Source organism: Gorilla gorilla, chromosome 9, assembly GCF_029281585.2.
Source record: "Gorilla gorilla gorilla isolate KB3781 chromosome 9, NHGRI_mGorGor1-v2.1_pri, whole genome shotgun sequence".
Lineage (NCBI taxonomy): Eukaryota > Metazoa > Chordata > Mammalia > Primates > Hominidae > Gorilla > Gorilla gorilla.
In genome coordinates, this window is record NC_073233.2 from 144,010,754 (window position 1) to 144,035,865 (window position 25,112).

Here is a 25,112-nt window from a genome sequence, read left to right on the forward strand (position 1 = left end):
GGCCAGGGCCCAGGGTTAGGCTTGTTTTAGTGCCAGGGCCCGGGTTAGGGTTTTTTTAGGGTCGCGGCCCAGGGTTAGGCTTGTTTTAGGATCAGGGCCCAGGGATAGTGTTGTTTTAGGGTCAGGGCTCAGGGTTAGGGTTGTTTTGTGGTCAGGGCCCAGTGTTAGGTTTGTTTCAGGGTCATGGCCCAGGGTTAGGGTTGTTTTAGGGTGAGGGCCCAGGGTTGGGTTAGTTTTAGGGTCAGGGCCAGGGCCCAGGTTTAGGGTTGTTTTAGGGTCAGGGCCAGGGCACTGGGTTTGGGTTGTTTTAGGGTCAGGGCCAGGGCCCAGGGTGCAGCTTGTTTTAGGTTCAGGGCCAGGGCCCAGGGTTAGGGTTGTTTAAGGGTAAGCGTCAGGGCCCAGGGTCATGCTTGTTTTAGGATCAGGGACAGGGCCCAGGGTTAGGGTTGTTTTAGGTTCAGGGCCAGGGCCCAGGGTTAGGGTTGTTTTAGGGTCAGGGTCAGGGCCCAGTGTTAGGCTTGTTTTACGGTCAGGGCCAGGGCCCAGGTTTAGGGTTGTTTTAGGGTCAGGGCCAGGGCCCAGGGTTAGGCTTGTTTCAGGGTCAGGGCCAGGGCCCAGGGTTAGGCTTGTTTCAGGGTCAGTGCCAGTGCCTAGGGTTAGGCTTGTTTTAGGGTCAGGGCCAGGGGCCAGGGTTAGGGTTGTTTTAGGGTCAGGGCCAGGGCCCAGGGCTACGGTTGTTTTAGGGTCAGGGCCAGGGCCCAGGGTTAGGCTTGTTTTAGGGTCAGGTCCAGGGCCCAGGTTTAGGGTTGATTTAGGGTCAGGGCCAGGGCCCAGGTTTAGGGTTGTTTCAGGGTCAGGGCCAGGGCCCATGGTTAGGGTTGTTTTAGGGTCAAGGCCAGAGCCCAGGGTTAGGGTTGTTTTAGGGTGAGGACCTGGGCCCAGGGTTAGGCTTGTTTCAGTGCCAGGGCCCTGGGTTAGGTTTGTTTTAGGGTCAGGGCCAGGTCCCAGGGTTAGGCTTGTTTTAGGGTCAGGGCCAGGGCCCAGTGTTAGGGTTGTTTTAGGTCAGGGCCAGGTTACAGGGTTAGGGTTGTTTTAGGGTGAGGGCCAGGGCCCAGGGTTAGGGTTGTTTTAGGGTCAGGGCCAGGGCCCAAAGTTAGGCTTGTTTAAGGGTCAGGGCCAGGGCCCAGGGTTAGGCTTGTTTTAGGGTCAAGTCCAGGGCCCTTGGTTAGGCTTGTTTTATGATCAGGGACAGGGCCCAGGGTTAGGGATGTTTTAGGGTCAAGGACAGGGCCCAGGGTTAGGGTTCTTTTAAGGTCAGGGTCAGGGCCCAGGTTAAGGGTTGTTTTAGGGTCAGGGCCAGGGCACAGGGTTAGGGTTGTTTTAGGGTCAGGGCCAGGGCTCAGGGTTAGGGTTGTTTTAGGGTCATGTCCAAGGGCCAGGGTTAGGGTGGTTTTAGGGTCAGGGCCAGGGCCCTGGGTTAGGGTTGTTTTAGGTTCAGGGCCAGGGCCCAGGGTTAGGGTTGTTTTAGGGTCAGGGCTAGGGCCCAGGGTTATGGTTGTTTTAGGGTCAGGGCCAGGGCCCAGGTTTAGGGTTGTTTTAGGTTCAGGGAAAGGGTCCAGGGTTAGGGTTGTTTCAGTGTCAGGGCCAGGGCCCAGGGTTAGGGTTGTTTTAGGGTCAGGGCCAGGGCCCAGGGTTATGGTTATTTTAGGGTCAGTGCCGAGGGTTAGGGTTGTTTTAGGGTCAGTGCCCAGGGTTAGGGTTGTTTTAGGGTCATGACCTGGGCCCAGGGTTAGGCTTGTTTTAGGGTCAGGGCCAGGGCCCAGGGTTAGGCTTGTTTTAGGGTCAGGGCCAGGGCCCAGGGTTAGGCTTGTTTTAGGGTCACGGTCAGGTCCCAGGGTTAGGGTTGTTTTAGGGTCAGGGCCAGGGCCCAGGGTTAGGGTTGTTTTAGGGTCAGGGCCATGGCCCAGGGATATTCTTGTTTTACGTTCAGTTCCAGGGCCCAGGGTTAGGCTTGTTTTAGAGTCAGGGCCAGGGCCCAGGGTTAGGGTTGTTTTAGTGCCAGGGCCCAGGGTTAGGGTTGTTTTAGGGTCAGGGCCAGGTTCCAGGGTCAGGGTTGTTTTAGGTCAGGGCCAGGGCCCAGCATTAGGGTTGTTTTAGGTCAGGTCCAGGTTTAGGGTTGTTTTTGAGTCACGGCCAGGGCCCGGGGTTAGGGTTGTTTTAGGGTCAGGGCCAGGGCCCAGGGATAGGGTTGTTTTAGGGTCAGGGCCAGGGCCCAGGGTTAGGGTTGCTTTAGGGTCAGGGCCAGGGCCCAGGGTTAGGGATCTTTTAGGGTCAGGGCCAGGGCCCAGGGTTAGGGTTGCTTTAGGGTCAGGGCCAGGGTCCAGGGTTGGGCTTGTTTTAGTGTCAGGGCCATGGCCCAGGGTAAGGGTTGTTTTAGGGTCAGGGCCAGGGCCCAGGGTTAGGGTTGTTTTAGGGTCAGGGCCAGGGCCCAGGGTTAGGCTTGTTTTAGGGTCAGGGCCAGGGCCCAGGGTTAGGGTTGTTTTAGGGTCAGGGCGAGGTCCCAGTGTTAGAGTTGTTTTAGGGTGAGGACCTGGGCCCACGGTTAGGCTTGTTTTAATGCCAGGGCCCTGGGTTAGGTTTGTTCTAGGGTCAGGGCCAGGTCCCAGGGTTAGGCTTGTTTTTGGTCAGGGCCAGGGCCCAGTGTTAGGATTGTTTTAGGTCAGGGCCAGGTCACATGGTTAGGGTTGTTTTAGGGTCAGGGCCAGGGCCCAGGTTTAGGGTTGTTTTAGGGTCAGGGCCAGGGCCCAGGGTTAGGGATCTTTTAGGGTCAGGGCCAGGGCCCAGTGTTAGGGTTGTTTTAGGGTCAGGGCCAGGGTCCAGGGTTGGGCTTGTTTTAGGGTCAGGGCCAGGGCCCAGGGTTAGGGTTGTTTCAGGGTCAGGGCCAGGGCCCAGGGTTAGGGTTGTTTTTGGGTCAGGGCCAGGGCCCACGGTTATGGTTGTTTTAGGGTCCGGGCCAGGGCCCAGGTTTAGGGTTGTTTTAGGGTCAGGGCCATGGTCCAGGGTTAGGGTTGTTTCAGTGTCAGGGCCAGGGCCCAGGGTTAGGGTTGTTTTAGGGTCAGGGCCAGGGCCCAGGGTTAGGCTTGTTTTAGGGTCACGGTCAGGTCCCAGGGTTTGGGTTGTTTTAGGGTCAGGGCCAGGGCCCAGGGTTAGGGTTGTTTTAGGGTCAGGGCCAGGGCCCAGGGGTATTCTTGTTTTAGGGTCAGTTCCAGGGCCCAGGGTTAGGGTTGTTTTAGGGTCAGCGCCAGGGCCCAGCGTTAGGCTTGGTTTAGGGTCAGGTCCAGGGCCCAGGTTTAGGGTTGATTTAGGGTCAGGGCCAGGGCCCAGGTTTAGGGTTGTTTCAGGGTCAGGGCCAGGGCCCAAGGTTAGGGTTGTTTTAGGGTCAAGGCCAGAGCCCAGGGTTACGGTTGTTTTAGGGTGAGGACCTGGCCCCAGGGTTAGGCTTGTTTCAGTGCCAGGGCCCTGGGTTAGGTTTGTTTTAGGGTCAGGGCCAGGGCCCAGGGTTAGGCTTGTTTTTGGTCAGGGCCAGGGTCCAGTGTTAGGGTTGTTTTAGGTCAGGGCCAGGTCACAGGGTTAGGGTTGTTTTAGGGTGAGGGCCAGGGCCCAGGGTTAGGGTTGTTTTAGTGTCAGGGCCATGGCCCAAGGTTAGGCTTGTTTAAGGGTCAGAGCCAGGGCCTAGGGTTAGGCTTGTTTTAGGGTCAGGGCCAGGGCCCAGGGTTAGGCTTGTTTTAGGGTCAGAGCCAGGGCCCAGTGTTAGGGTTGTTTTAGGGTCAGGGTTAAGGCCAGGTCCCAGGGTTAGGGTTGTTTTAGTGTCAGGGTGAGGGCCTAGGGTTAGGCTTGTTTAAGGGTCAGGGCCAGGGCCCAGGTTTAGGGTTGTTTTAGGGTCAGGGCCAGGGCCCTGGTTTAGGCTTGTTTTAGGGTCAGGGCCAGGGCCCAGGGTTATGGTTGTTTTAGGGTCAGGGCCAGGGCCCAGGGTTAGGCTTGTTTTAGGGTCAGGGCCAAGGCCCAGGGTTAGGGTTGTTTTAGGGTCAAGGCCAGGGCCCTGGTTTAGGGTTGTTTTAGGGTCAGGGCCAGGGTCCAGGTTTAGGGTGGTTTTAGGGTCAGGACCTGGGCCCAGGTTTAGTCTTGTTTTAGTGCCAGGTCCCAGGGTTAGGATTGTTTTAGAGTCAGGGCCAGGGCCCAGGGTTAGGGTTGTTTTAGGTCAGGGCCAGGTCCCAAGGGAAGGGTTGTTTTACGGTCAGGGCCAGGGCCCAGGGTTAGGGTTGTTTTAGTGTCAGGGTGAGGGCCTAGGGTTAGGCTTGTTTAAGGGTCAGGGCCAGGGCCCAGGTTTAGGGTTGTTTTAGGGTCAGGGCCAGGGCCCTGGTTTAGGCTTGTTTTAGGGTCAGGGCCAGGGCCCAGGGTTATGGTTGTTTTAGGGTCAGGGCCAGGGCCCAGGGTTAGGCTTGTTTTAGGGTCAGGGCCAAGGCCCAGGGTTAGGGTTGTTTTAGGGTCAAGGCCAGGGCCCTGGTTTAGGGTTGTTTTAGGGTCAGGGCCAGGGTCCAGGTTTAGGGTGGTTTTAGGGTCAGGACCTGGGCCCAGGTTTAGTCTTGTTTTAGTGCCAGGTCCCAGGGTTAGGATTGTTTTAGAGTCAGGGCCAGGGCCCAGGGTTAGGGTTGTTTTAGGTCAGGGCCAGGTCCCAAGGGAAGGGTTGTTTTACGGTCAGGGCCAGGGCCCAGGGTTAGGGTTTTTTTAGGGTCAGGGCCAGGGCCCAGGGTTAGGCTTGTTTTAGGGACAGCGCCAGGGCCCAGGGTTAGGCTTGTTTTAGGATCAGGGCCAGGGCCCAGGGTTAGGCTTGTTTTAGGGTCAGGGACAGGGCCCAGGGTTAGGGTTGTTTTAGGGTCAGGGCCAGGGCCCAGGGCTACGGTTGTTTTAGGGTCAGGGCCAGGGCCCAGGGTTAGGCTTGTTTTAGGGTCAGCGTCAGGGCCCAGGGTTAGGCTTGTTTTAGGGTCAGGGCCACGGCCCAGGGTTAGGCTTGTTTTAGGGTCAGGGCCAGGGCCCAGAGTTAGGCTTGTTTTAGTGCCAGGGCCCGGGTTAGGGTTTTTTTAGGGTCGCGGCCCAGGGTTAGGCTTGTTTTAGGATCAGGGCCCAGGGATAGTGTTGTTTTAGGGTCAGGGCTCAGGGTTAGGGTTGTTTTGTGGTCAGGGCCCAGTGTTAGGTTTGTTTCAGGGTCATGGCCCAGGGTTAGGGTTGTTTTAGGGTGAGGGCCCAGGGTTGGGTTAGTTTTAGGGTCAGGGCCAGGGCCCAGGTTTAGGGTTGTTTTAGGGTCAGGGCCAGGGCACTGGGTTTGGGTTGTTTTAGGGTCAGGGCCAGGGCCCAGGGTGCAGCTTGTTTTAGGTTCAGGGCCAGGGCCCAGGGTTAGGGTTGTTTAAGGGTAAGCGTCAGGGCCCAGGGTCATGCTTGTTTTAGGATCAGGGACAGGGCCCAGGGTTAGGGTTGTTTTAGGTTCAGGGCCAGGGCCCAGGGTTAGGGTTGTTTTAGGGTCAGGGTCAGGGCCCAGTGTTAGGCTTGTTTTACGGTCAGGGCCAGGGCCCAGGTTTAGGGTTGTTTTAGGGTCAGGGCCAGGGCCCAGGGTTAGGCTTGTTTCAGGGTCAGGGCCAGGGCCCAGGGTTAGGCTTGTTTCAGGGTCAGTGCCAGTGCCTAGGGTTAGGCTTGTTTTAGGGTCAGGGCCAGGGGCCAGGGTTAGGGTTGTTTTAGGGTCAGGGCCAGGGCCCAGGGCTACGGTTGTTTTAGGGTCAGGGCCAGGGCCCAGGGTTAGGCTTGTTTTAGGGTCAGGTCCAGGGCCCAGGTTTAGGGTTGATTTAGGGTCAGGGCCAGGGCCCAGGTTTAGGGTTGTTTCAGGGTCAGGGCCAGGGCCCATGGTTAGGGTTGTTTTAGGGTCAAGGCCAGAGCCCAGGGTTAGGGTTGTTTTAGGGTGAGGACCTGGGCCCAGGGTTAGGCTTGTTTCAGTGCCAGGGCCCTGGGTTAGGTTTGTTTTAGGGTCAGGGCCAGGTCCCAGGGTTAGGGTTGTTTTAGGGTCAGGGCCAGGGCCCAGTGTTAGGGTTGTTTTAGGTCAGGGCCAGGTTACAGGGTTAGGGTTGTTTTAGGGTGAGGGCAAGGGCCCAGGGTTAGGGTTGTTTTAGGGTCAGGGCCAGGGCCCAAAGTTAGGCTTGTTTAAGGGTCAGGGCCAGGGCCCAGGGTTAGGCTTGTTTTAGGGTCAAGTCCAGGGCCCTTGGTTAGGCTTGTTTTATGATCAGGGACAGGGCCCAGGGTTAGGGATGTTTTAGGGTCAAGGACAGGGCCCAGGGTTAGGGTTCTTTTAAGGTCAGGGTCAGGGCCCAGGTTAAGGGTTGTTTTAGGGTCAGGGCCAGGGCACAGGGTTAGGGTTGTTTTAGGGTCAGGGCCAGGGCTCAGGGTTAGGGTTGTTTTAGGGTCATGTCCAAGGGCCAGGGTTAGGGTGGTTTTAGGTTCAGGGAAAGGGTCCAGGGTTAGGGTTGTTTCAGTGTCAGGGCCAGGGCCCAGGGTTAGGGTTGTTTTAGGGTCAGGGCCAGGGCCCAGGGTTATGGTTATTTTAGGGTCAGTGCCGAGGGTTAGGGTTGTTTTAGGGTCAGTGCCCAGGGTTAGGGTTGTTTTAGGGTCATGACCTGGGCTCAGGGTTAGGCTTGTTTTAGGGTCAGGGCCAGGGCCCAGCGTTAGGCTTGTTTTAGGGTCAGGGCCAGGGCCCAGGGTTAGGCTTGTTTTAGGGTCACGGTCAGGTCCCAGGGTTAGGGTTGTTTTAGGGTCAGGGCCAGGGCCCAGGGTTAGGGTTGTTTTAGGGTCATGACCTGGGCCCAGGGTTAGGCTTGTTTTAGGGTCAGGGCCAGGGCCCAGGGTTAGGCTTGTTTTAGAGTCAGGGCCAGGGCCCAGGGTTAGGGTTGTTTTAGTGCCAGGGCCCAGGGTTAGGGTTGTTTTAGGGTCAGGGCCAGGTTCCAGGGTCAGGGTTGTTTTAGGTCAGGGCCAGGGCCCAGCATTAGGGTTGTTTTAGGTCAGGTCCAGGTTTAGGGTTGTTTTTGAGTCACGGCCAGGGCCCGGGGTTAGGGTTGTTTTAGGGTCAGGGCCAGGGCCCAGGGATAGGGTTGTTTTAGGGTCAGGGCCAGGGCCCAGGGTTAGGGTTGCTTTAGGGTCAGGGCCAGGGCCCAGGGTTAGGGATCTTTTAGGGTCAGGGCCAGGGCCCAGGGTTAGGGTTGCTTTAGGGTCAGGGCCAGGGTCCAGGGTTGGGCTTGTTTTAGTGTCAGGGCCATGGCCCAGGGTAAGGGTTGTTTTAGGGTCAGGGCCAGGGCCCAGGGTTAGGGTTGTTTTAGGGTCAGGGCCAGGGCCCAGGGTTAGGCTTGTTTTAGGGTCAGGGCCAGGGCCCAGGGTTAGGGTTGTTTTAGGGTCAGGGCGAGGTCCCAGTGTTAGAGTTGTTTTAGGGTGAGGACCTGGGCCCACGGTTAGGCTTGTTTTAATGCCAGGGCCCTGGGTTAGGTTTGTTCTAGGGTCAGGGCCAGGTCCCAGGGTTAGGCTTGTTTTTGGTCAGGGCCAGGGCCCAGTGTTAGGATTGTTTTAGGTCAGGGCCAGGTCACATGGTTAGGGTTGTTTTAGGGTCAGGGCCAGGGCCCAGGTTTAGGGTTGTTTTAGGGTCAGGGCCAGGGCCCAGGGTTAGGGATCTTTTAGGGTCAGGGCCAGGGCCCAGTGTTAGGGTTGTTTTAGGGTCAGGGCCAGGGTCCAGGGTTGGGCTTGTTTTAGGGTCAGGGCCAGGGCCCAGGGTTAGGGTTGTTTTAGGGTCAGGGCCAGGGCCCAGGTTTAGGGTTGTTTTAGGGTCAGGGCCAGGGCCCAGGTTTAGGGTTGTTTTAGGGTCAGGGCCATGGTCCAGGGTTAGGGTTGTTTCAGTGTCAGGGCCAGGGCACAGGGTTAGGGTTGTTGTAGGGTCAGGGCCAGGGCCCAGGGTTATGGTTATTTTAGGGTCAGTGCCGAGGGTTAGGGTTGTTTTAGGGTCAGTGCCCAGGGTTAGGGTTGTTTTAGGGTCATGACCTGGGCCCAGGGTTAGGCTTGTTTTAGGGTCAGGGCCAGGGCCCAGGGTTAGGGTTGTTTTAGGGTCAGGGCCAGGGCCCAGGGTTAGGCTTGTTTTAGGGTCACGGTCAGGTCCCAGGGTTTGGGTTGTTTTAGGGTCAGGGCCAGGGCCCAGGGTTAGGGTTGTTTTAGGGTCAGGGCCAGGGCCCAGGGGTATTCTTGTTTTAGGGTCAGTTCCAGGGCCCAGGGTTAGGGTTGTTTTAGGGTCAGCGCCAGGGCCCAGCGTTAGGCTTGGTTTAGGGTCAGGTCCAGGGCCCAGGTTTAGGGTTGATTTAGGGTCAGGGCCAGGGCCCAGGTTTAGGGTTGTTTCAGGGTCAGGGCCAGGGCCCAAGGTTAGGGTTGTTTTAGGGTCAAGGCCAGAGCCCAGGGTTACGGTTGTTTTAGGGTGAGGACCTGGGCCCAGGGTTAGGCTTGTTTCAGTGCCAGGGCCCTGGGTTAGGTTTGTTTTAGGGTCAGGGCCAGGTCCCAGGGTTAGGCTTGTTTTTGGTCAGGGCCAGGGTCCAGTGTTAGGGTTGTTTTAGGTCAGGGCCAGGTCACAGGGTTAGGGTTGTTTTAGGGTGAGGGCCAGGGCCCAGGGTTAGGGTTGTTTTAGTGTCAGGGCCATGGCCCAAGGTTAGGCTTGTTTAAGGGTCAGAGCCAGGGCCTAGGGTTAGGCTTGTTTTAGGGTCAGGGCCAGGGCCCAGGGTTAGGCTTGTTTTAGGGTCAGAGCCAGGGCCCAGTGTTAGGGTTGTTTTAGGGTCAGGGTTAAGGCCAGGTCCCAGGGTTAGGGTTGTTTTAGTGTCAGGGTGAGGGCCTAGGGTTAGGCTTGTTTAAGGGTCAGGGCCAGGGCCCAGGTTTAGGGTTGTTTTAGGGTCAGGGCCAGGGCCCTGGTTTAGGCTTGTTTTAGGGTCAGGGCCTGGGCCCAGGGTTATGGTTGTTTTAGGGTCAGGGCCAGGGCCCAGGGTTAGGCTTGTTTTAGGGTCAGGGCCAAGGCCCAGGGTTAGGGTTGTTTTAGGGTCAAGGCCAGGGCCCTGGTTTAGGGTTGTTTTAGGGTCAGGGCCAGGGTCCAGGTTTAGGGTGGTTTTAGGGTCAGGACCTGGGCCCAGGTTTAGTCTTGTTTTAGTGCCAGGTCCCAGGGTTAGGATTGTTTTAGAGTCAGGGCCAGGGCCCAGGGTTAGGGTTGTTTTAGGTCAGGGCCAGGTCCCAAGGGAAGGGTTGTTTTACGGTCAGGGCCAGGGCCCAGGGTTAGGGTTGTTTTAGTGTCAGGGTGAGGGCCTAGGGTTAGGCTTGTTTAAGGGTCAGGGCCAGGGCCCAGGTTTAGGGTTGTTTTAGGGTCAGGGCCAGGGCCCTGGTTTAGGCTTGTTTTAGGGTCAGGGCCAGGGCCCAGGGTTATGGTTGTTTTAGGGTCAGGGCCAGGGCCCAGGGTTAGGCTTGTTTTAGGGTCAGGGCCAAGGCCCAGGGTTAGGGTTGTTTTAGGGTCAAGGCCAGGGCCCTGGTTTAGGGTTGTTTTAGGGTCAGGGCCAGGGTCCAGGTTTAGGGTGGTTTTAGGGTCAGGACCTGGGCCCAGGTTTAGTCTTGTTTTAGTGCCAGGTCCCAGGGTTAGGATTGTTTTAGAGTCAGGGCCAGGGCCCAGGGTTAGGGTTGTTTTAGGTCAGGGCCAGGTCCCAAGGGAAGGGTTGTTTTACGGTCAGGGCCAGGGCCCAGGGTTAGGGTTTTTTTAGGGTCAGGGCCAGGGCCCAGGGTTAGGCTTGTTTTAGGGACAGCGCCAGGGCCCAGGGTTAGGCTTGTTTTAGGATCAGGGCCAGGGCCCAGGGTTAGGCTTGTTTTAGGGTCAGGGACAGGGCCCAGGGTTAGGGTTGTTTTAGGGTCAGGGCCAGGGCCCAGGGCTACGGTTGTTTTAGGGTCAGGGCCAGGGCCCAGGGTTAGGCTTGTTTTAGGGTCAGCGTCAGGGCCCAGGGTTAGGCTTGTTTTAGGGTCAGGGCCACGGCCCAGGGTTAGGCTTGTTTTAGGGTCAGGGCCAGGGCCCAGGGTTAGGCTTGTTTTAGTGCCAGGGCCCGGGTTAGGGTTTTTTTAGGGTCGCGGCCCAGGGTTAGGCTTGTTTTAGGATCAGGGCCCAGGGATAGTGTTGTTTTAGGGTCAGGGCTCAGGGTTAGGGTTGTTTTGTGGTCAGGGCCCAGTGTTAGGTTTGTTTCAGGGTCATGGCCCAGGGTTAGGGTTGTTTTAGGGTGAGGGCCCAGGGTTGGGTTAGTTTTAGGGTCAGGGCCAGGGCCCAGGTTTAGGGTTGTTTTAGGGTCAGGGCCAGGGCACTGGGTTTGGGTTGTTTTAGGGTCAGGGCCAGGGCCCAGGGTGCAGCTTGTTTTAGGTTCAGGGCCAGGGCCCAGGGTTAGGGTTGTTTAAGGGTAAGCGTCAGGGCCCAGGGTCATGCTTGTTTTAGGATCAGGGACAGGGCCCAGGGTTAGGGTTGTTTTAGGTTCAGGGCCAGGGCCCAGGGTTAGGGTTGTTTTAGGGTCAGGGTCAGGGCCCAGTGTTAGGCTTGTTTTACGGTCAGGGCCAGGGCCCAGGTTTAGGGTTGTTTTAGGGTCAGGGCCAGGGCCCAGGGTTAGGCTTGTTTCAGGGTCAGGGCCAGGGCCCAGGGTTAGGCTTGTTTCAGGGTCAGTGCCAGTGCCTAGGGTTAGGCTTGTTTTAGGGTCAGGGCCAGGGGCCAGGGTTAGGGTTGTTTTAGGGTCAGGGCCAGGGCCCAGGGCTACGGTTGTTTTAGGGTCAGGGCCAGGGCCCAGGGTTAGGCTTGTTTTAGGGTCAGGTCCAGGGCCCAGGTTTAGGGTTGATTTAGGGTCAGGGCCAGGGCCCAGGTTTAGGGTTGTTTCAGGGTCAGGGCCAGGGCCCATGGTTAGGGTTGTTTTAGGGTCAAGGCCAGAGCCCAGGGTTAGGGTTGTTTTAGGGTGAGGACCTGGGCCCAGGGTTAGGCTTGTTTCAGTGCCAGGGCCCTGGGTTAGGTTTGTTTTAGGGTCAGGGCCAGGTCCCAGGGTTAGGCTTGTTTTAGGGTCAGGGCCAGGGCCCAGTGTTAGGGTTGTTTTAGGTCAGGGCCAGGTTACAGGGTTAGGGTTGTTTTAGGGTGAGGGCCAGGGCCCAGGGTTAGGGTTGTTTTAGGGTCAGGGCCAGGGCCCAAAGTTAGGCTTGTTTAAGGGTCAGGGCCAGGGCCCAGGGTTAGGCTTGTTTTAGGGTCAAGTCCAGGGCCCTTGGTTAGGCTTGTTTTATGATCAGGGACAGGGCCCAGGGTTAGGGATGTTTTAGGGTCAAGGACAGGGCCCAGGGTTAGGGTTCTTTTAAGGTCAGGGTCAGGGCCCAGGTTAAGGGTTGTTTTAGGGTCAGGGCCAGGGCACAGGGTTAGGGTTGTTTTAGGGTCAGGGCCAGGGCTCAGGGTTAGGGTTGTTTTAGGGTCATGTCCAAGGGCCAGGGTTAGGGTGGTTTTAGGGTCAGGGCCAGGGCCCTGGGTTAGGGTTGTTTTAGGTTCAGGGCCAGGGCCCAGGGTTAGGGTTGTTTTAGGGTCAGGGCCAGGGCCCAGGGTTATGGTTGTTTTAGGGTCAGGGCCAGGGCCCAGGTTTAGGGTTGTTTTAGGTTCAGGGAAAGGGTCCAGGGTTAGGGTTGTTTCAGTGTCAGGGCCAGGGCCCAGGGTTAGGGTTGTTTTAGGGTCAGGGCCAGGGCCCAGGTTTATGGTTATTTTAGGGTCAGTGCCGAGGGTTAGGGTTGTTTTAGGGTCAGTGCCCAGGGTTAGGGTTGTTTTAGGGTCATGACCTGGGCCCAGGGTTAGGCTTGTTTTAGGGTCAGGGCCAGGGCCCAGCGTTAGGCTTGTTTTAGGGTCAGGGCCAGGGCCCAGGGTTAGGCTTGTTTTAGGGTCACGGTCAGGTCCCAGGGTTAGGGTTGTTTTAGGGTCAGGGCCAGGGCCCAGGGTTAGGGTTGTTTTAGGGTCAGGGCCATGGCCCAGGGATATTCTTGTTTTAGGGTCAGTTCCAGGGCCCAGGGTTAGGCTTGTTTTAGAGTCAGGGCCAAGGCCCAGGGTTAGGGTTGTTTTAGTGCCAGGGCCCAGGGTTAGGGTTGTTTTAGGGTCAGGGCCAGGTTCCAGGGTCAGGGTTGTTTTAGGTCAGGGCCAGGGCCCAGCATTAGGGTTGTTTTAGGTCAGGTCCAGGTTTAGGGTTGTTTTTGAGTCACGGCCAGGGCCCGGGGTTAGGGTTGTTTTAGGGTCAGGGCCAGGGCCCAGGGATAGGGTTGTTTTAGGGTCAGGGCCAGGGCCCAGGGTTAGGGTTGCTTTAGGGTCAGGGCCAGGGCCCAGGGTTAGGGATCTTTTAGGGTCAGGGCCAGGGCCCAGGGTTAGGGTTGCTTTAGGGTCAGGGCCAGGGTCCAGGGTTAGGGATCTTTTAGGGTCAGGGCCAGGGCCCAGGGTTAGGGTTGCTTTAGGGTCAGGGCCAGGGCCCAGGGTTAGGGATCTTTTAGGGTCAGGGCCAGGGCCCAGGGTTAGGGTTGCTTTAGGGTCAGGGCCAGGTTCCAGGGTTGGGCTTGTTTTAGTGTCAGGGCCATGGCCCAGGGTAAGGGTTGTTTTAGGGTCAGGGCCAGGGCCCAGGGTTAGGGTTGTTTTAGGGTCAGGGCCAGGGCCCAGGGTTAGGCTTGTTTTAGGGTCAGGGCCAGGGCCCAGGGTTAGGGTTGTTTTAGGGTCAGGGCGAGGTCCCAGTGTTAGAGTTGTTTTAGGGTGAGGACCTGGGCCCACGGTTAGGCTTGTTTTAATGCCAGGGCCCTGGGTTAGGTTTGTTCTAGGGTCAGGGCCAGGTCCCAGGGTTAGGCTTGTTTTTGGTCAGGGCCAGGGCCCAGTGTTAGGATTGTTTTAGGTCAGGGCCAGGTCACATGGTTAGGGTTGTTTTAGGGTCAGGGCCAGGGCCCAGGTTTAGGGTTGTTTTAGGGTCAGGGCCAGGGCCCAGGGTTAGGGATCTTTTAGGGTCAGGGCCAGGGCCCAGTGTTAGGGTTGTTTTAGGGTCAGGGCCAGGGTCCAGGGTTGGGCTTGTTTTAGGGTCAGGGCCAGGGCCCAGGGTTAGGGTTGTTTTAGGGTCAGGGCCAGGGCCCAGGGTTAGGGTTGTTTTTGGGTCAGGGCCAGGGCCCACGGTTATGGTTGTTTTAGGGTCCGGGCCAGGGCCCAGGTTTAGGGTTGTTTTAGGGTCAGGGCCATGGTCCAGGGTTAGGGTTGTTTCAGTGTCAGGGCCAGGGCACAGGGTTAGGGTTGTTGTAGGGTCAGGGCCAGGGCCCAGGGTTATGGTTATTTTAGGGTCAGTGCCGAGGGTTAGGGTTGTTTTAGGGTCAGTGCCCAGGGTTAGGGTTGTTTTAGGGTCATGACCTGGGCCCAGGGTTAGGCTTGTTTTAGGGTCAGGGCCAGGGCCCAGGGTTAGGGTTGTTTTAGGGTCAGGGCCAGGGCCCAGGGTTAGGCTTGTTTTAGGGTCACGGTCAGGTCCCAGGGTTTGGGTTGTTTTAGGGTCAGGGCCAGGGCCCAGGGTTAGGGTTGTTTTAGGGTCAGGGCCAGGGCCCAGGGGTATTCTTGTTTTAGGGTCAGTTCCAGGGCCCAGGGTTAGGGTTGTTTTAGGGTCAGCGCCAGGGCCCAGCGTTAGGCTTGGTTTAGGGTCAGGTCCAGGGCCCAGGTTTAGGGTTGATTTAGGGTCAGGGCCAGGGCCCAGGTTTAGGGTTGTTTCAGGGTCAGGGCCAGGGCCCAAGGTTAGGGTTGTTTTAGGGTCAAGGCCAGAGCCCAGGGTTACGGTTGTTTTAGGGTGAGGACCTGGGCCCAGGGTTAGGCTTGTTTCAGTGCCAGGGCCCTGGGTTAGGTTTGTTTTAGGGTCAGGGCCAGGGCCCAGGGTTAGGGTTGTTTTAGGGTCAGGGCCATGGCCCAGGGATATTCTTGTTTTAGGGTCAGTTCCAGGGCCCAGGGTTAGGCTTGTTTTAGAGTCAGGGCCAAGGCCCAGGGTTAGGGTTGTTTTAGTGCCAGGGCCCAGGGTTAGGGTTGTTTTAGGGTCAGGGCCAGGTTCCAGGGTCAGGGTTGTTTTAGGTCAGGGCCAGGGCCCAGCATTAGGGTTGTTTTAGGTCAGGTCCAGGTTTAGGGTTGTTTTTGAGTCACGGCCAGGGCCCGGGGTTAGGGTTGTTTTAGGGTCAGGGCCAGGGCCCAGGGATAGGGTTGTTTTAGGGTCAGGGCCAGGGCCCAGGGTTAGGGTTGCTTTAGGGTCAGGGCCAGGGCCCAGGGTTAGGGATCTTTTAGGGTCAGGGCCAGGGCCCAGGGTTAGGGTTGCTTTAGGGTCAGGGCCAGGGTCCAGGGTTGGGCTTGTTTTAGTGTCAGGGCCATGGCCCAGGGTAAGGGTTGTTTTAGGGTCAGGGCCAGGGCCCAGGGTTAGGGTTGTTTTAGGGTCAGGGCCAGGGCCCAGGGTTAGGCTTGTTTTAGGGTCAGGGCCAGGGCCCAGGGTTAGGGTTGTTTTAGGGTCAGGGCGAGGTCCCAGTGTTAGAGTTGTTTTAGGGTGAGGACCTGGGCCCACGGTTAGGCTTGTTTTAATGCCAGGGCCCTGGGTTAGGTTTGTTCTAGGGTCAGGGCCAGGTCCCAGGGTTAGGCTTGTTTTTGGTCAGGGCCAGGGCCCAGTGTTAGGATTGTTTTAGGTCAGGGCCAGGTCACATGGTTAGGGTTGTTTTAGGGTCAGGGCCAGGGCCCAGGTTTAGGGTTGTTTTAGGGTCAGGGCCAGGGCCCAGGGTTAGGGATCTTTTAGGGTCAGGGCCAGGGCCCAGTGTTAGGGTTGTTTTAGGGTCAGGGCCAGGGTCCAGGGTTGGGCTTGTTTTAGGGTCAGGGCCAGGGCCCAGGGTTAGGGTTGTTTTAGGGTCAGGGCCAGGGCCCAGGGTTAGGGTTGTTTTTGGGTCAGGGCCAGGGCCCACGGTTATGGTTGTTTTAGGGTCCGGGCCAGGGCCCAGGTTTAGGGTTGTTTTAGGGTCAGGGCCATGGTCCAGGGTTAGGGTTGTTTCAGTGTCAGGGCCAGGGCCCAGGGTTAGGGTTGTTTTAGGGTCAGGGCCAGGGCCCAGGGTTAGGCTTGTTTTAGGGTCACGGTCAGGTCCCAGGGTTTGGGTTGTTTTAGGGTCAGGGCCAGGGCCCAGGGTTAGGGTTGTTTTAGGGTCAGGGCCAGGGCCCAGGGGTATTCTTGTTTTAGGGTCAGTTCCAGGGCCCAGGGTTAGGGTTGTTTTAGGGTCAGCGCCAGGGCCCAGCGTTAGGCTTGGTTTAGGGTCAGGTCCAGGGCCCAGGTTTAGGGTTGATTTAGGGTCAGGGCCAGGGCCCAGGTTTAGGGTTGTTTCAGGGTCAGGGCCAGGGCCCAAGGTTAGGGTTGTTTTAGGGTCAAGGCCAGAGCCCAGGGTTACGGTTGTTTTAGGGTGAGGACCTGGCCCCAGGGTTAGGCTTGTTTCAGTGCCAGGGCCCTGGGTTAGGTTTGTTTTAGGGTCAGGGCCAGGGCCCAGGGTTAGGCTTGTTTTTGGTCAGGGCCAGGGTCCAGTGTTAGGGTTGTTTTAGGTCAGGGCCAGGTCACAGGGTTAGGGTTGTTTTAGGGTGAGGGCCAGGGCCCAGGGTTAGGGTTGTTTTAGTGTCAGGGCCATGGCCCAAGGTTAGGCTTGTTTAAGGGTCAGAGCCAGGGCCTAGGGTTAGGCTTGTTTTAGGGTCAGGGCCAGGGCCCAGGGTTAGGCTTGTTTTAGGGTCAGAGCCAGGGCCCAGTGTTAGGGTTGTTTTAGGGTCAGGGTTAAGGCCAGGTCCCAGGGTTAGGGTTGTTTTAGTGTCAGGGTGAGGGCCTAGGGTTAGGCTTGTTTAAGGGTCAGGGCCAGGGCCCAGGTTTAGGGTTGTTTTAGGGTCAGGGCCAGGGCCCTGGTTTAGGCTTGTTTTAGGGTCAGGGCCAGGGCCCAGGGTTATGGTTGTTTTAGGGTCAGGGCCAGGGCCCAGGGTTAGGCTTGTTTTAGGGTCAGGGCCAAGGCCCAGGGTTAGGGTTGTTTTAGGGTCAAGGCCAGGGCCCTGGTTTAGGGTTGTTTTAGGGTCAGGGCCAGGGTCCAGGTTTAGGGTGGTTTTAGGGTCAGGACCTGGGCCCAGGTTTAGTCTTGTTTTAGTGCCAGGTCCCAGGGTTAGGATTGTTTTAGAGTCAGGGCCAGGGCCCAGGGTTAGGGTTGTTTTAGGTCAGGGCCAGGTCCCAAGGGAAGGGTTGTTTTACGGTCAGGGCCAGGGCCCAGGGTTAGGGTTGTTTTAGTGTCAGGGTGAGGGCCTAGGGTTAGGCTTGTTTAAGGGTCAGGGCCAGGGCCCAGGTTTAGGGTTGTTTTAGGGTCAGGGCCAGGGCCCTGGTTTAGGCTTGTTTTAGGGTCAGGGCCAGGGCCCAGGGTTATGGTTGTTTTAGGGTCAGGGCCAGGGCCCAGGGTTAGGCTTGTTTTAGGGTCAGGGCCAAGGCCCAGGGTTAGGGTTGTTTTAGGGTCAAGGCCAGGGCCCTGGTTTAGGGTTGTTTTAGGGTCAGGGCCAGGGTCCAGGTTTAGGGTGGTTTTAGGGTCAGGACCTGGGCCCAGGTTTAGTCTTGTTTTAGTGCCAGGTCCCAGGGTTAGGATTGTTTTAGAGTCAGGGCCAGGGCCCAGGGTTAGGGTTGTTTTAGGTCAGGGCCAGGTCCCAAGGGAAGGGTTGTTTTACGGTCAGGGCCAGGGCCCAGGGTTAGGGTTTTTTTAGGGTCAGGGCCAGGGCCCAGGGTTAGGCTTGTTTTAGGGACAGCGCCAGGGCCCAGGGTTAGGCTTGTTTTAGGATCAGGGCCAGGGCCCAGGGTTAGGCTTGTTTTAGGGTCAGGGACAGGGCCCAGGGTTAGGGTTGTTTTAGGGTCAGGGCCAGGGCCCAGGGCTACGGTTGTTTTAGGGTCAGGGCCAGGGCCCAGGGTTAGGCTTGTTTTAGGGTCAGCGTCAGGGCCCAGGGTTAGGCTTGTTTTAGGGTCAGGGCCACGGCCCAGGGTTAGGCTTGTTTTAGGGTCAGGGCCAGGGCCCAGAGTTAGGCTTGTTTTAGTGCCAGGGCCCGGGTTAGGGTTTTTTTAGGGTCGCGGCCCAGGGTTAGGCTTGTTTTAGGATCAGGGCCCAGGGATAGTGTTGTTTTAGGGTCAGGGCTCAGGGTTAGGGTTGTTTTGTGGTCAGGGCCCAGTGTTAGGTTTGTTTCAGGGTCATGGCCCAGGGTTAGGGTTGTTTTAGGGTGAGGGCCCAGGGTTGGGTTAGTTTTAGGGTCAGGGCCAGGGCCCAGGTTTAGGGTTGTTTTAGGGTCAGGGCCAGGGCACTGGGTTTGGGTTGTTTTAGGGTCAGGGCCAGGGCCCAGGGTGCAGCTTGTTTTAGGTTCAGGGCCAGGGCCCAGGGTTAGGGTTGTTTAAGGGTAAGCGTCAGGGCCCAGGGTCATGCTTGTTTTAGGATCAGGGACAGGGCCCAGGGTTAGGGTTGTTTTAGGTTCAGGGCCAGGGCCCAGGGTTAGGGTTGTTTTAGGGTCAGGGTCAGGGCCCAGTGTTAGGCTTGTTTTACGGTCAGGGCCAGGGCCCAGGTTTAGGGTTGTTTTAGGGTCAGGGCCAGGGCCCAGGGTTAGGCTTGTTTCAGGGTCAGGGCCAGGGCCCAGGGTTAGGCTTGTTTCAGGGTCAGTGCCAGTGCCTAGGGTTAGGCTTGTTTTAGGGTCAGGGCCAGGGGCCAGGGTTAGGGTTGTTTTAGGGTCAGGGCCAGGGCCCAGGGCTACGGTTGTTTTAGGGTCAGGGCCAGGGCCCAGGGTTAGGCTTGTTTTAGGGTCAGGTCCAGGGCCCAGGTTTAGGGTTGATTTAGGGTCAGGGCCAGGGCCCAGGTTTAGGGTTGTTTCAGGGTCAGGGCCAGGGCCCATGGTTAGGGTTGTTTTAGGGTCAAGGCCAGAGCCCAGGGTTAGGGTTGTTTTAGGGTGAGGACCTGGGCCCAGGGTTAGACTTGTTTCAGTGCCAGGGCCCTGGGTTAGGTTTGTTTTAGGGTCAGGGCCAGGTCCCAGGGTTAGGGTTGTTTTAGGGTCAGGGCCAGGGCCCAGTGTTAGGGTTGTTTTAGGTCAGGGCCAGGTTACAGGGTTAGGGTTGTTTTAGGGTGAGGGCCAGGGCCCAGGGTTAGGGTTGTTTTAGGGTCAGGGCCAGGGCCCAAAGTTAGGCTTGTTTAAGGGTCAGGGCCAGGGCCCAGGGTTAGGCTTGTTTTAGGGTCAAGTCCAGGGCCCTTGGTTAGGCTTGTTTTATGATCAGGGACAGGGCCCAGGGTTAGGGATGTTTTAGGGTCAAGGACAGGGCCCAGGGTTAGGGTTCTTTTAAGGTCAGGGTCAGGGCCCAGGTTAAGGGTTGTTTTAGGGTCAGGGCCAGGGCACAGGGTTAGGGTTGTTTTAGGGTCAGGGCCAGGGCTCAGGGTTAGGGTTGTTTTAGGGTCATGTCCAAGGGCCAGGGTTAGGGTGGTTTTAGGTTCAGGGAAAGGGTCCAGGGTTAGGGTTGTTTCAGTGTCAGGGCCAGGGCCCAGGGTTAGGGTTGTTTTAGGGTCAGGGCCAGGGCCCAGGGTTATGGTTATTTTAGGGTCAGTGCCGAGGGTTAGGGTTGTTTTAGGGTCAGTGCCCAGGGTTAGGGTTGTTTTAGGGTCATGACCTGGGCTCAGGGTTAGGCTTGTTTTAGGGTCAGGGCCAGGGCCCAGCGTTAGGCTTGTTTTAGGGTCAGGGCCAGGGCCCAGGGTTAGGCTTGTTTTAGGGTCACGGTCAGGTCCCAGGGTTAGGGTTGTTTTAGGGTCAGGGCCAGGGCCCAGGGTTAGGGTTGTTTTAGGGTCATGACCTGGGCCCAGGGTTAGGCTTGTTTTAGGGTCAGGGCCAGGGCCCAGGGTTAGGCTTGTTTTAGAGTCAGGGCCAGGGCCCAGGGTTAGGGTTGTTTTAGTGCCAGGGCCCAGGGTTAGGGTTGTTTTAGGGTCAGGGCCAGGTTCCAGGGTCAGGGTTGTTTTAGGTCAGGGCCAGGGCCCAGCATTAGGGTTGTTTTAGGTCAGGTCCAGGTTTAGGGTTGTTTTTGAGTCACGGCCAGGGCCCGGGGTTAGGGTTGTTTTAGGGTCAGGGCCAGGGCCCAGGGATAGGGTTGTTTTAGGGTCAGGGCCAGGGCCCAGGGTTAGGGTTGCTTTAGGGTCAGGGCCAGGGCCCAGGGTTAGGGATCTTTTAGGGTCAGGGCCAGGGCCCAGGGTTAGGGTTGCTTTAGGGTCAGGGCCAGGGTCCAGGGTTGGGCTTGTTTTAGTGTCAGGGCCATGGCCCAGGGTAAGGGTTGTTTTAGGGTCAGGGCCAGGGCCCAGGGTTAGGGTTGTTTTAGGGTCAGGGCCAGGGCCCAGGGTTAGGCTTGTTTTAGGGTCAGGGCCAGGGCCCAGGGTTAGGGTTGTTTTAGGGTCAGGGCGAGGTCCCAGTGTTAGAGTTGTTTTAGGGTGAGGACCTGGGCCCACGGTTAGGCTTGTTTTAATGCCAGGGCCCTGGGTTAGGTTTGTTCTAGGGTCAGGGCCAGGTCCCAGGGTTAGGCTTGTTTTTGGTCAGGGCCAGGGCCCAGTGTTAGGATTGTTTTAGGTCAGGGCCAGGTCACATGGTTAGGGTTGTTTTAGGGTCAGGGCCAGGGCCCAGGTTTAGGGTTGTTTTAGGGTCAGGGCCAGGGCCCAGGGTTAGGGATCTTTTAGGGTCAGGGCCAGGGCCCAGTGTTAGGGTTGTTTTAGGGTCAGGGCCAGGGTCCAGGGTTGGGCTTGTTTTAGGGTCAGGGCCAGGGCCCAGGGTTAGGGTTGTTTTAGGGTCAGGGCCAGGGCCCAGGTTTAGGGTTGTTTTAGGGTCAGGGCCAGGGCCCAGGTTTAGGGTTGTTTTAGGGTCAGGGCCATGGTCCAGGGTTAGGGTTGTTTCAGTGTCAGGGCCAGGGCACAGGGTTAGGGTTGTTGTAGGCTCAGGGCCAGGGCCCAGGGTTATGGTTATTTTAGGGTCAGTGCCGAGGGTTAGGGTTGTTTTAGGGTCAGTGCCCAGGGTTAGGGTTGTTTTAGGGTCATGACCTGGGCCCAGGGTTAGGCTTGTTTTAGGGTCAGGGCCAGGGCCCAGGGTTAGGGTTGTTTTAGGGTCAGGGCCAGGGCCCAGGGTTAGGCTTGTTTTAGGGTCACGGTCAGGTCCCAGGGTTTGGGTTGTTTTAGGGTCAGGGCCAGGGCCCAGGGTTAGGGTTGTTTTAGGGTCAGGGCCAGGGCCCAGGGGTATTCTTGTTTTAGGGTCAGTTCCAGGGCCCAGGGTTAGGGTTGTTTTAGGGTCAGCGCCAGGGCCCAGCGTTAGGCTTGGTTTAGGGTCAGGTCCAGGGCCCAGGTTTAGGGTTGATTTAGGGTCAGGGCCAGGGCCCAGGTTTAGGGTTGTTTCAGGGTCAGGGCCAGGGCCCAAGGTTAGGGTTGTTTTAGGGTCAAGGCCAGAGCCCAGGGTTACGGTTGTTTTAGGGTGAGGACCTGGGCCCAGGGTTAGGCTTGTTTCAGTGCCAGGGCCCTGGGTTAGGTTTGTTTTAGGGTCAGGGCCAGGTCCCAGGGTTAGGCTTGTTTTTGGTCAGGGCCAGGGTCCAGTGTTAGGGTTGTTTTAGGTCAGGGCCAGGTCACAGGGTTAGGGTTGTTTTAGGGTGAGGGCCAGGGCCCAGGGTTAGGGTTGTTTTAGTGTCAGGGCCATGGCCCAAGGTTAGGCTTGTTTAAGGGTCAGAGCCAGGGCCTAGGGTTAGGCTTGTTTTAGGGTCAGGGCCAGGGCCCAGGGTTAGGCTTGTTTTAGGGTCAGAGCCAGGGCCCAGTGTTAGGGTTGTTTTAGGGTCAGGGTTAAGGCCAGGTCCCAGGGTTAGGGTTGTTTTAGTGTCAGGGTGAGGGCCTAGGGTTAGGCTTGTTTAAGGGTCAGGGCCAGGGCCCAGGTTTAGGGTTGTTTTAGGGTCAGGGCCAGGGCCCTGGTTTAGGCTTGTTTTAGGGTCAGGGCCTGGGCCCAGGGTTATGGTTGTTTTAGGGTCAGGGCCAGGGCCCAGGGTTAGGCTTGTTTTAGGGTCAGGGCCAGGGCCCAGGGCTACGGTTGTTTTAGGGTCAGGGCCAGGGCCCAGGGTTAGGCTTGTTTTAGGGTCAGCGTCAGGGCCCAGGGTTAGGCTTGTTTTAGGGTCAGGGCCACGGCCCAGGGTTAGGCTTGTTTTAGGGTCAGGGCCAGGGCCCAGAGTTAGGCTTGTTTTAGTGCCAGGGCCCGGGTTAGGGTTTTTTTAGGGTCGCGGCCCAGGGTTAGGCTTGTTTTAGGATCAGGGCCCAGGGATAGTGTTGTTTTAGGGTCAGGGCTCAGGGTTAGGGTTGTTTTGTGGTCAGGGCCCAGTGTTAGGTTTGTTTCAGGGTCATGGCCCAGGGTTAGGGTTGTTTTAGGGTGAGGGCCCAGGGTTGGGTTAGTTTTAGGGTCAGGGCCAGGGCCCAGGTTTAGGGTTGTTTTAGGGTCAGGGCCAGGGCACTGGGTTTGGGTTGTTTTAGGGTCAGGGCCAGGGCCCAGGGTGCAGCTTGTTTTAGGTTCAGGGCCAGGGCCCAGGGTTAGGGTTGTTTAAGGGTAAGCGTCAGGGCCCAGGGTCATGCTTGTTTTAGGATCAGGGACAGGGCCCAGGGTTAGGGTTGTTTTAGGTTCAGGGCCAGGGCCCAGGGTTAGGGTTGTTTTAGGGTCAGGGTCAGGGCCCAGTGTTAGGCTTGTTTTACGGTCAGGGCCAGGGCCCAGGTTTAGGGTTGTTTTAGGGTCAGGGCCAGGGCCCAGGGTTAGGCTTGTTTCAGGGTCAGGGCCAGGGCCCAGGGTTAGGCTTGTTTCAGGGTCAGTGCCAGTGCCTAGGGTTAGGCTTGTTTTAGGGTCAGGGCCAGGGGCCAGGGTTAGGGTTGTTTTAGGGTCAGGGCCAGGGCCCAGGGCTACGGTTGTTTTAGGGTCAGGGCCAGGGCCCAGGGTTAGGCTTGTTTTAGGGTCAGGTCCAGGGCCCAGGTTTAGGGTTGATTTAGGGTCAGGGCCAGGGCCCAGGTTTAGGGTTGTTTCAGGGTCAGGGCCAGGGCCCATGGTTAGGGTTGTTTTAGGGTCAAGGCCAGAGCCCAGGGTTAGGGTTGTTTTAGGGTGAGGACCTGGGCCCAGGGTTAGACTTGTTTCAGTGCCAGGGCCCTGGGTTAGGTTTGTTTTAGGGTCAGGGCCAGGTCCCAGGGTTAGGGTTGTTTTAGGGTCAGGGCCAGGGCCCAGTGTTAGGGTTGTTTTAGGTCAGGGCCAGGTTACAGGGTTAGGGTTGTTTTAGGGTGAGGGCCAGGGCCCAGGGTTAGGGTTGTTTTAGGGTCAGGGCCAGGGCCCAAAGTTAGGCTTGTTTAAGGGTCAGGGCCAGGGCCCAGGGTTAGGCTTGTTTTAGGGTCAAGTCCAGGGCCCTTGGTTAGGCTTGTTTTATGATCAGGGACAGGGCCCAGGGTTAGGGATGTTTTAGGGTCAAGGACAGGGCCCAGGGTTAGGGTTCTTTTAAGGTCAGGGTCAGGGCCCAGGTTAAGGGTTGTTTTAGGGTCAGGGCCAGGGCACAGGGTTAGGGTTGTTTTAGGGTCAGGGCCAGGGCTCAGGGTTAGGGTTGTTTTAGGGTCATGTCCAAGGGCCAGGATTAGGGTTGTTTTAGGGTCAGGGCCAGGGCCCAGGGTTAGGGTTGTTTTAGGGTCAGGGCCAGGGCCCAGGTTTAGGGTTGTTTTAGGGTCAGGGCCAGGGCCCAGGTTTAGGGTTGTTTTAGGGTCAGGGCCATGGTCCAGGGTTAGGGTTGTTTCAGTGTCAGGGCCAGGGCACAGGGTTAGGGTTGTTGTAGGGTCAGGGCCAGGGCCCAGGGTTATGGTTATTTTAGGGTCAGTGCCGAGGGTTAGGGTTGTTTTAGGGTCAGTGCCCAGGGTTAGGGTTGTTTTAGGGTCATGACCTGGGCCCAGGGTTAGGCTTGTTTTAGGGTCAGGGCCAGGGCCCAGGGTTAGGGTTGTTTTAGGGTCAGGGCCAGGGCCCAGGGTTAGGCTTGTTTTAGGGTCACGGTCAGGTCCCAGGGTTTGGGTTGTTTTAGGGTCAGGGCCAGGGCCCAGGGTTAGGGTTGTTTTAGGGTCAGGGCCAGGGCCCAGGGGTATTCTTGTTTTAGGGTCAGTTCCAGGGCCCAGGGTTAGGGTTGTTTTAGGGTCAGCGCCAGGGCCCAGCGTTAGGCTTGGTTTAGGGTCAGGTCCAGGGCCCAGGTTTAGGGTTGATTTAGGGTCAGGGCCAGGGCCCAGGTTTAGGGTTGTTTCAGGGTCAGGGCCAGGGCCCAAGGTTAGGGTTGTTTTAGGGTCAAGGCCAGAGCCCAGGGTTACGGTTGTTTTAGGGTGAGGACCTGGGCCCAGGGTTAGGCTTGTTTCAGTGCCAGGGCCCTGGGTTAGGTTTGTTTTAGGGTCAGGGCCAGGTCCCAGGGTTAGGCTTGTTTTTGGTCAGGGCCAGGGTCCAGTGTTAGGGTTGTTTTAGGTCAGGGCCAGGTCACAGGGTTAGGGTTGTTTTAGGGTGAGGGCCAGGGCCCAGGGTTAGGGTTGTTTTAGTGTCAGGGCCATGGCCCAAGGTTAGGCTTGTTTAAGGGTCAGAGCCAGGGCCTAGGGTTAGGCTTGTTTTAGGGTCAGGGCCAGGGCCCAGGGTTAGGCTTGTTTTAGGGTCAGAGCCAGGGCCCAGTGTTAGGGTTGTTTTAGGGTCAGGGTTAAGGCCAGGTCCCAGGGTTAGGGTTGTTTTAGTGTCAGGGTGAGGGCCTAGGGTTAGGCTTGTTTAAGGGTCAGGGCCAGGGCCCAGGTTTAGGGTTGTTTTAGGGTCAGGGCCAGGGCCCTGGTTTAGGCTTGTTTTAGGGTCAGGGCCTGGGCCCAGGGTTATGGTTGTTTTAGGGTCAGGGCCAGGGCCCAGGGTTAGGCTTGTTTTAGGGTCAGGGCCAGGGCCCAGGGCTACGGTTGTTTTAGGGTCAGGGCCAGGGCCCAGGGTTAGGCTTGTTTTAGGGTCAGGGCCAAGGCCCAGGGTTAGGGTTGTTTTAGGGTCAAGGCCAGGGCCCTGGTTTAGGGTTGTTTTAGGGTCAGGGCCAGGGTCCAGGTTTAGGGTGGTTTTAGGGTCAGGACCTGGGCCCAGGTTTAGTCTTGTTTTAGTGCCAGGTCCCAGGGTTAGGATTGTTTTAGAGTCAGGGCCAGGGCCCAGGGTTAGGGTTGTTTTAGGTCAGGGCCAGGTCCCAAGGGAAGGGTTGTTTTACGGTCAGGGCCAGGGCCCAGGGTTAGGGTTGTTTTAGTGTCAGGGTGAGGGCCTAGGGTTAGGCTTGTTTAAGGGTCAGGGCCAGGGCCCAGGTTTAGGGTTGTTTTAGGGTCAGGGCCAGGGCCCTGGTTTAGGCTTGTTTTAGGGTCAGGGCCAGGGCCCAGGGTTATGGTTGTTTTAGGGTCAGGGCCAGGGCCCAGGGTTAGGCTTGTTTTAGGGTCAGGGCCAAGGCCCAGGGTTAGGGTTGTTTTAGGGTCAAGGCCAGGGCCCTGGTTTAGGGTTGTTTTAGGGTCAGGGCCAGGGTCCAGGTTTAGGGTGGTTTTAGGGTCAGGACCTGGGCCCAGGTTTAGTCTTGTTTTAGTGCCAGGTCCCAGGGTTAGGATTGTTTTAGAGTCAGGGCCAGGGCCCAGGGTTAGGGTTGTTTTAGGTCAGGGCCAGGTCCCAAGGGAAGGGTTGTTTTACGGTCAGGGCCAGGGCCCAGGGTTAGGGTTTTTTTAGGGTCAGGGCCAGGGCCCAGGGTTAGGCTTGTTTTAGGGACAGCGCCAGGGCCCAGGGTTAGGCTTGTTTTAGGATCAGGGCCAGGGCCCAGGGTTAGGCTTGTTTTAGGGTCAGGGACAGGGCCCAGGGTTAGGGTTGTTTTAGGGTCAGGGCCAGGGCCCAGGGCTACGGTTGTTTTAGGGTCAGGGCCAGGGCCCAG